At 45.7% G+C, this 9,354-nt stretch overlaps 1 pseudogene; it reads left to right on the top strand.

Annotated features, from left to right (window-relative positions):
• Positions 1-9,074: 9,074 nt before the first annotated feature.
• LOC123253814 overlaps positions 9,075-9,354 on the top strand; it is a 54,610-nt pseudogene continuing 54,330 nt past the window's right edge.

Genomic DNA, 9,354 nt, shown 5'->3' with positions numbered 1-9,354 from the left:
AAATAATTTCTTTTAGTATGGAGTCCAAATTTCTATTAATTTCTACTTTTTCAAGGAAACCAATGATTCTCAAATGGTCTCTTCTAGCCCTGTTTTCTTGATCTGTCAATTTTCTTGAGATATTTCATGTTTCCTTCTATTTTATCAGTCTTTTGGCTTTGCTTTATTTGTTCTTGTTGTCTTGAGAGATTATTAGTTTCTAATTCCTCAATTCTAGCCTTTAGAGACTGGTTCCTTCTCAATCTGGTCATTTTTGGCCTTCAATTTACTTGCCTCACTTTCCAGTTGTTAAATTCTGCCTTTTAAACTATTATTTGCTTGCCTGATTTTTGTTTCCAATTTGCTTACCATTTCGTTTGATTTTAGGGGCATTTTTTCTCCAATCATTAGTTTCTGTCTTCTAACCTGTTAATTTCCTTTTGAGCTATTTCCCACTTCTCTCACCAAATCTCTTCCATCTTTCTCGTCATCTCAGATTTGACCTCTTCGAGAGCTTGTGACCAGTTTTCATTATTTTGGGAAGGTTTGGATATGATTATTTGTTTGTTCCCCTCTGCTGTTTGCTGTGTTGTCTCGATTTTCTCTGCATAAAAGTTGTCGAATGTTAAAGATTTCTTTTTGTTGATCTTTCTCTTTTGGGGTTCCTGAGTCTGGTTTGCCATTTTTAGCCCAGCACCCTCTCAGCTTTATCCTCATGCCCAGGGTCTGTCTGGGCTCTTTAGGCTCCTGAGGTCTCAGGTCTAGTTGTTCTCAGGGTCAAGCCTCCTGGTGGTCCCCTTGCTTGTTCCTCTGCTCAAAGCCCCTTTACCAGTTTCAGGGAGCTGCTTCTACATTTGTGCACCGCTCTGCACTGGGTCCCCACTCAAGGTCCTAGCCTACACTCAGGATCTGAGTCCATGCCTGTGTCCGTGCCTTCGCCCGCGTCTGCACTCAATGTCTGTGTTCAAAGTCCGCGCGTGTTCTTTAGCCTCTTGGCTTCTTAAGTCTTGTTGCTCTCAAGAGCAGGCCCTGGTAATTCCAGGTTTCTGCCAAGGACACCCAAACTTGCTCTAACTCTTGTGTGCTGGCTTTGGCACTGTAGGTGGTGTGGGGTTGGGGAGGGAGTTGCTCAGCTCACATTTTAGTACAGCTGTTTTACCCCCTTATAGCATGGAAATGCCCAGATTCCATGTACCTTCAATGCTGCACCCTGTAGTGGCGTCCCTTCATTAGTCTGGATTTTTTTTTATGTCTTCTTGAGGAGTCCTATATGTGTGGGTTAGAAGTCAAGTAGCTGCTTTTTACTCTGCCGCCATCTTAATCCTGAATCCTTTGGATCAATTGGAAAATGTGCTTTTAAAGACATAGCATCCACTCTTTGTAAAGCTAGCAGTGGGGATGAGGAAAATGTGCTTATGGCCTCTGTGGCCTCAGGAGTGACTTCAGGCCTTAGAGCCATGAGGCTCTGGTGTGATCATGGTCTCAAAGCCTTGAAAGGGCTGACATGAGGAGAAAGAATTCAATTTGTTCTCTTTGGCTGAGGAGGGCAGAAGGAAGTGATGACGAGGCAAAAGGGGGCTGGATTTCAGAAAAGACTTCCTAACAGTTAGAGCTGTCCAGAAGGACACTCCAGTTTGGAGGTTGGGGGCTCCCTCTACTTCTCAGGTGTGTTAGAGTAGGGATCCTTCTCAGATTAGATGGCCCCTGAGAACCCTTCCAACTGCAAACTTGGAGGATGCTTTGACTTGGGGACTTGGCTGGATTTAAGTTTTTAAACAGTTAATTATAATTAATTAAAAATTCCAATTAACCAAAACCTACCTTTTTTCCCTTCCTCTATCCCCATCAAAAAAGAAAGAAAACCCAAACCCTTATTACAGATATGTACAGTCAATCACTAGATATTACTGCATCGCCCACATCCACAAAATGTCTGTCTCAGACTATGCCCTGCAAACCATGCCCTCTGTCAGGAGAGGGCAGTGGTTCAGGTGGGGAGCTCCCAAGGTGGCGCAGAGTCCAGGTTCCTGGCTTTTGCTCTTCCATGCTGACCATTACTTAGCTCTTTCTTGGCTGGTGGATGAACTCTACCAGCAGCTCTGCTAAACGACTTGGGTGGGGGGGGAGAAGGTCAAAAACTATTGACTTCAACATCATTCCTCAGTGATAGAACAATGTCATCCACTTGAAGGGACAGGGAGAAGAGGACATTCAGAAATGAGCATTTTTATTTTCCAAATAAGAACCATTGTAGAGTACGCTTCTTTACCTGGGGTCTGTGAAGTTTTTTTTTTAAATAGATTTTGGATATAATTGGTTTCCTTTTTAATCCTCTGTATAATTTATTTTATGCATTTAACACTGTTATTGTAGACAGCAAAGTGACTCAGTGGACTGAGAGTCAGGCTCAGAGATGAAAGGTTCAAATTTGGCCTCAGATGCTTCATAGCTATGTGACCCTGGGCAAGTCCTCTAATCCCCATTGCCCAGTACTTGTTGCTCTTCTGCCTTGGAACCAATACACAGGACTGATTCTAAGATGGAAGGTGATGGTTTAAAACAAAACAAACAAACAAACAAACAAACAAAAAGGCCCATAATTGTTAGAAGGGGTCCCTTGGCTTCACCAGACTGCCAGAGGTTTCCCTGACCTAAAAAAGGTGAAAACTGCCTGGTTTAGAGCCAGGGTTGGGGAGTTGATCCTTCTGTCACAATGGAAGATGCCCTGGACAGAGCCTGGAGACTGAGGCTCAGTTACAAAGCCCTGGAGCCTCCGTTCGTGCCTCAGTTTGCTCATCTGCTTCTTGTTTCTATCCATACTTTCTGGCACTGGATGCCCTCCTAGAATAGTCCTGAATATCATATCCAGTGGTTTGAGAAGTAACGGCCTTGGTGTTTGCAGGATGCCGGCGCCAGGGACTCCTTCCTTTCCCCGTCTCACTCTCGCATGTGTGGAGGAGGAGGTGTAAGAGAGAGCTGAGATATGAGGGGCCCCTCCTGTCCTCGCATGCCTCAGGGCTGCTGGGCTCACCATGTGCTGTCTCAGGCAGGGCCTTGCCTTGGGCCTGGGTTCTGCTGGGCTGGTTCCTGGCGAAGCTATTTATGCTTTAGTTTAGGAGAGAGAGGAGGGGACGTGGCCTCAGTGCTCTCTCAGTAGAGGCTGTGCTGGCTTCCTGGTGCATTTTTTTAAATCCAATTCTGTGTATTGGTTCCAAAGCAGAAGAGCCCTATGGGCTAGGCAGTGGGGGTTAAGTGACTTGCCCAGGTCACCCAGCTAGGAAATGTCTGAGGCCAGATTTGAACCCAGGACCTCCCATCTCTGAGCCTGGCTCTCTGTCCACTGAACCACCTGGCTGCCCCCATCCATTAAATTGAGAAGATTTTCTAGGGGAGCCTCCCAGAGGAGATTTCTGCATTGCCAGATGGAACGGTAGCCTGAGAGTGTTGGGGTCCTCCCTCTCACCCCCACCCTCGCCTGGTCCCTGCCTCAGGGGTCTGCTTTCTCCATGGTCTTTCCTGTAAGCCGAGCTGGCCTTTTCTCTGTTTCAGCAACAATGCACAGTGTATCGCCTGACCCTGGTGAAGGCTTGGAATGTGGAGGAACCCCAGGCCCTCCTGCCCCCTCTAGCCTCTACTGACTTTGTCTAGCCCCTGCTACCCCCTCTAGCCTTTTATGGCCCCTGTAGCCCCTCATGCCTTCTTCCACCTCCATGTCTTGGCTATGCAGGACTCAGCTCTGGCCTCGGGTCTTTCATTTTTCTAAACCCGGTTCACCTTCCATCTTAGAATCAATACTAAGAATTGTCATCTCGCTGCCCCCAAGGAGCTTAATTCTTAATGGGGAAGACAACATGTCGAGAAAGGAGGGACAGTGGTGGGAGAGCGGGATGCACCCACTACATCATCCCCAAGATATGGCAGAAGAGCAGTAAGGGCTCGGCAATTGGGGTTACATGACTTGCCCAGGGTCACATAGCTAGGAATTGTCTGAGGCCAAATTTGAACCCAGGACCTCCCATCTCTAGGCCTGGCTCCCAGATGCACCCAGACTCTTCACATTTCTCAAATCCCTTTGTACTTACCACGTTTCGTTCTGAATGATAGTTGCTCGTACGCATGTGTTGTTGCCCTTCCCAACTAGAGTATAAGCTCTCGGAAGACAGCTCAGTGTTTGATTTCGTCTCATGTCCACGGCCTCGAACTGAGAGAGACAGAGACAGAGAACAAATACACAGAGAGTGAGAACAGAGAGACAGAGAGAGAGAGAGACAGAGGAGAGAGAGAGACACAGAGAGACAGAGAGAGAGAGAGAGACAGAGAGACAGAGAGAGAGAGAGAGAACCCCTTTTCTGCCCTCCTTTGCCCCTTCCCCTCAGTGAATCACCAAGGTGGCTCAGGCTGCAGAGCTTCTGCTTGTCTTTTGTCCTAGGTCAGCAACTTGAGGAGCTGCAGGGAGGCTGCTCACTAGCCTCTAGTGTTGGTTTTAGTTTTTCAGGAATCCGTTTTGTCTGGTACACGGTTCAGTGAGGGCATTGCTGAGGGCACTTGCTTTGGGTTTGGGGGTGTAGCTTGGTTCCAGCCTCTGGTGATCAGAAATGGGAAATTCCCATGGCTGCTGCTCGCCCTCCCTGTGCCAGCTATCGCACCTTCCAGAGCCCTGGCCTCTTTCCGACATATCCTAGAACAGGCCTGTTGGTCCTTTGTAACGTACCTGGCGTCGCTCTTTTCTGTCTTAGGCCCTTCTTCTAGTCTGTTCAGCATTGCAGCTAATGCATGTTCTTCTTTCGTAGGGCATATATGTGTGTGCGCCATATATCCCCCTAGAGACTGAAGCCCCGTGGCGACAGGGGCTGTTTCTCAAGGATCTTTGTATCTCCTTCAAGGACCAACACAGAATCCTAGGTTGGGAGCTGGCAGGGGCCTTAGAAGTCATCCAGGCCAATGCCCTCACTTTGGAGAGGAATTCAGGGTCCTGGCCCAAATCTCCCAGGTTAACGAGAACCTGGCTTCTAAGCCTGGCATTGAGAATGCACTTAATGAACGGAATGGGGCCCAATGTGTATTTTTTCCTGTTCCCTTTCTTTATGGGTTGCACAAGGCTTAATGACAGTTTCGTTTTGATACAAGATTCTCATCACTGAAAGAATCATCTTATTGGTTTATAAGCATGAAGAGCAGACTGTTGGGAGAAATGGTCTATCATTTTCCAAGAGTTTTCAGCTGGAAGCGACCAGAGGGATCGAACTTACAACCCCCCCCCCCACAGCCTCTCTCCTTTTGCAGATGAGACTGAAGATGGAGGAATGACTTTAGAACTTTGCTTAAAAACAAAGGAAATGAAGATGCCTAGAAGACTTCAGGCTGGTGTTCTCCCGGGTGCTTTACTTGTACCTGGTGCCAGATTTAAAGGACACTTGCATTATTTAGAAACTTAGCTATGACTATTGCAAAATCCTGTAATTAGGCACTTAATTTCAGCAGTCCAGCAGAGTTTATTGGCAGATACTGAAGAGTGGAAGATCAAAGTGGCCCCCAAGTTAATCATCTCTTAGCTCTAATTGAAGATGTTTTAGGACAAAAACTGGTGGGCAAAGAAATCTGCGACTCATAAATGCTCATGAGCCAAAGAAGAAGGGATTAAGCTCAGAATTAATTAAATCCTCAGAATTCATTTTCATCTTTTAAAATGCCTGATTTTGTAGAGAGCCGTAAACAATTTGATCTGTAATTCATATCAGATCCAACTATAACTGATGATTACAACCAATTTATAACTTCTTTCATTATTCAAAGCTTTCCTGTGTAATAAATCGTGTTATTTTGAAGAGAAGGGGGATATGTGGGAAGCTATTAAGAGAAATTAGAATCTCAAGTAGATATTTTTATCTGGACCCCACCAAAAGATCAATACAGACCGGCAGAGCCATATATTGGCTTTTCTCCCTTTCAGGTTCAAGACAGAGTGGGCTATCTAAGATAAAAATCTGAGATTCCTCTTTTGATTCCTTTCATAATTCTCACCTTCCTTTAAAATGCATTATAGTCTTATTGAAAAAAGCTTTGGGCTCTTAGGAATCCAGCAGGAGCGGGGCTAACACTGTTCCCCTTTGACCGAGAATGCAGCTGCCTAGTATGGCCAAGGTCGAACCCTTGGCAAAGCATTTTGCCCATAATTAAAGTAAAATAATGAGGCTCAAAAATTGTTTAATTGTTTAATACCATCAAGGCTGAGAACTTCAGGGGCTTTCCGGCTTGTTCCAGGCTCCACTTAAAGGTAACACATATAGTTGATAGTTTAGCATAGGTTTTTTATCTACATCTGGAGGCTTCTAAGACTTTTGTTTTGACTGTAGTAAAAATACTGCTCTCTGTAACTGTGGGAACCTTTTTTGGGCTTTTGGGGGGAGGGGATCTTTAATTTCCTTTATAATAAATTGGTGACCCCATTACACCTCGGAGCATTATGAGCTAACAAGCTGTGCTTCCAATCTGTTTCGTTCTTTACATCCAACGACCACCCTAGGCCACTCAGATGAGTCTCTGTTTTTAGAGCAGGTTCTCTATATGATTTGGAGAAAATTCCCCAGTCCCTTTTTCTTGGCTATGTAAATGTATTCATTAGCATCACCAAGAATCTTTTGCAGACCTTTTTTTGCTTCAATATGAGCTGCCCTAATGACAGGGTGTGCCCGCTTTGCTGTTCCAAGGGACCAGGGCAGGTGAAGTTTTCCACTTGAGCATTTAAGACAAACATGCCATTTGGAAACGGCGTGTGACTGAAGAACATAATAGCCACAGAAGCCAGAAATAAATGTACAGGCAATGAGAGGGCTAACAATTGAGATTCTGTAGGGGAAGAAAGAAGATTCAGACCTACTCAGGAAAATGTGGTGATTACTAGAATTGAGAAGGTAGAAAAATGCAATGGATCAACAAAATGTAGAATGGCAGCTAGTAGGTAAATTGTTGCTGATTATGCCAAGGGCAAACTTTCTGGTGAACAGCTTTAGGCAGAGAAAGAGTAAAGGGAGGTGGAGTCTCCAGTAATGAGCACTTGGGCCATCAGTGAGAGGAGAGTTGGTTCGGCCAGGAAAATCCTTTTTCCTTTTATGCTGACGTGATACTGTAGATCATAAAAAATGTCAAATGCCTCTGCAGAAAAAAAAGATACTTCTTTGTCTTGGGTAGACATCAGCAGGCTTATAGATTAGAGCGAGTCAGAAATGTGGAAGGGAAGAGAATTTTGATGAGGTTTGTCATGAAGATTTTTCATCCATTCACATTTACCTGGGAGAAAAATCAGGCTCAAAGGTTTTTCAGGCCGGGAGAGCTAGCTAGACTGTATCAATAGATAGCATAGATCGCCTAGGTCCTATAGATGTCAGATGGTGTTTTATATATATATATAAAGAGATGGATAGCAGAGTATTAGAAATATCAGATAGGATGGATAGATAGAGAGATGATTGATAGAGATAGATATGGATAGATAGATAGATGATAGATAGATATGGCATTGATCATCATGCACTTACAGTGTGCCAGGCACTATGCCAAGCTCTGAGGCTATAAATCCAGGCAAGCAAAATGGTCTCTGCTCTCAAGGAACTTACTCCTTTTTTGGCTCTTCTGACTTAGAATCGAGATTATCCTTTCCAAGGAAGACTTGTAAGGGCTGGACAATTGGGATTAAGTGACTTGCTCAAGGTCACACAGCCAGATAGTATCTGAAACCATATTTGAGCTCAGGACCTCTTGACTCCAGGCCTTACTCTCTATCCATCAAGCCACCTTGTTGCCCCTAAGGAGCTTTAATTATTATTATTTTTAAACCCTTAGCTTCCATATTAGAATCAATAGTGATTCTAAGGCAGAAGAATAAGGGTTAGGCAGTGAGGGTTGTGATTTGCCCAGGGTCACATAGCTAAGAAATCTCTGAGGTCAGATTTGAACCCAGAACCTCCCGACTCTAGGCCTGGAACTTTCTATTCACTCAGTCATCTAGCTGCCCCCAAGGAGCTTAATTCTTAGTGGGGAAGACAACACATCGAGAAAGGAGGGACAGTGGTGGCAGAGCGGGATGCACCCACTACATGATCCCCAAGACGGTGACAGGGATCAGAAACTGAGTTGCTATTTCGAAGGCCCTGGAGAAATGTTGAATTCCTGAAAAGCGTTTATCAAGTCCTCTGCGATATCAAGAGATGGATTATCCCAAGCTGGAAGCCAAGATGAGTAAATACACTGTGGGGGTGGGGAGAGAAGTCCTGAAGATGGCAGCCCTTCTTCGTGCTTGCCCGCCTGGGCTCCCAAGTCCTGCAGCCATCCTGAGTCAGCCTCCCGGCGCACAGAGACGGGCCGATACTGCGGGAGCCGTTGTCCGCACTGTAGGCTGTCTGTGTTCATCATAAACACGAGCCATTTTTATGTGACTTTCAAATAGAGTGTATCAAAAAAGGAAAGCCGGTGGGAAATGTAATAAAAGTTCATCCCCTGAATCTCAAGTAGCCTCCGGCCCCCAGGCCGCTCTGTTGGACAGCGAGTCGCTCCGGAGCCATCAGAGCTGGCCGGGAGGGCTGCTTAGCGACAGCCCCCTCCGACCCAGCACGGGCGTCCAGAGTCCTGTTCTGTGGCCAGGTGGCTCCTCTCTCGCAGCCTCAGTTGACTTCTCTGGAACATGGGGAGTGTAGACGGGAGGCTCCCTTCCGTCCGGAGGCATTTTACACCCAGCATAAGCGAAGAAGAACTTGGTATTTTTTCCCTCCCTCCCCACCAAAGTAGCCCCAAGGCCTCCCCTCTTCTGGCTATTGCACCAGTGTCCTTCCAGGTCACGCAGGTTAGAAACTTGAGAGTCACCTTTCCCAAAATCCAATCACTTGCCCAGTTTTTCCCTTAAACTCAAAGTTCCCACAGAGGAAAGAAGGGATGGAGGGCAGGGAAGAGGCAAACAGAGATGAACATTCAGTGGGTTTGGCCTTTCAATAAAACGTCTGTCCCAAAGAGAGCTGGGAAGGCGCCAAAGCAAACTTGAGTTTTCAGAGTTCTCCAATTGAACAGAAACTATCTGATAAAGAATGATTTCCTTCTTACTTCTAATGGCCTATGAAGGAGACTTAGACCTCATGTACATGCACATCTCCACCTCCTGCCTTGGCAGAGGCTCTCAGCCCACAGGACGCACTCTATCTCCTGGAGTCCCTGGGGCGCCGACGGGCAACCTTTGGAGCTCGGTGTCAGAATTCGCCAAAAAACCGAGCATCACTCGGCTGGTGGGTCACTTCGAGGGAAAAGAAACCATAATTTTGCGATATTTATAGTTTAAAGAACAAAAATGTATAATTGTAATATATAACTGTATTTAATAAACCAAAAACT

This window comes from Gracilinanus agilis, chromosome X (assembly GCF_016433145.1).
Source record: "Gracilinanus agilis isolate LMUSP501 chromosome X, AgileGrace, whole genome shotgun sequence".
NCBI lineage: Eukaryota > Metazoa > Chordata > Mammalia > Didelphimorphia > Didelphidae > Gracilinanus > Gracilinanus agilis.
This window is presented reverse-complemented; position numbering and strand designations above follow the sequence as displayed.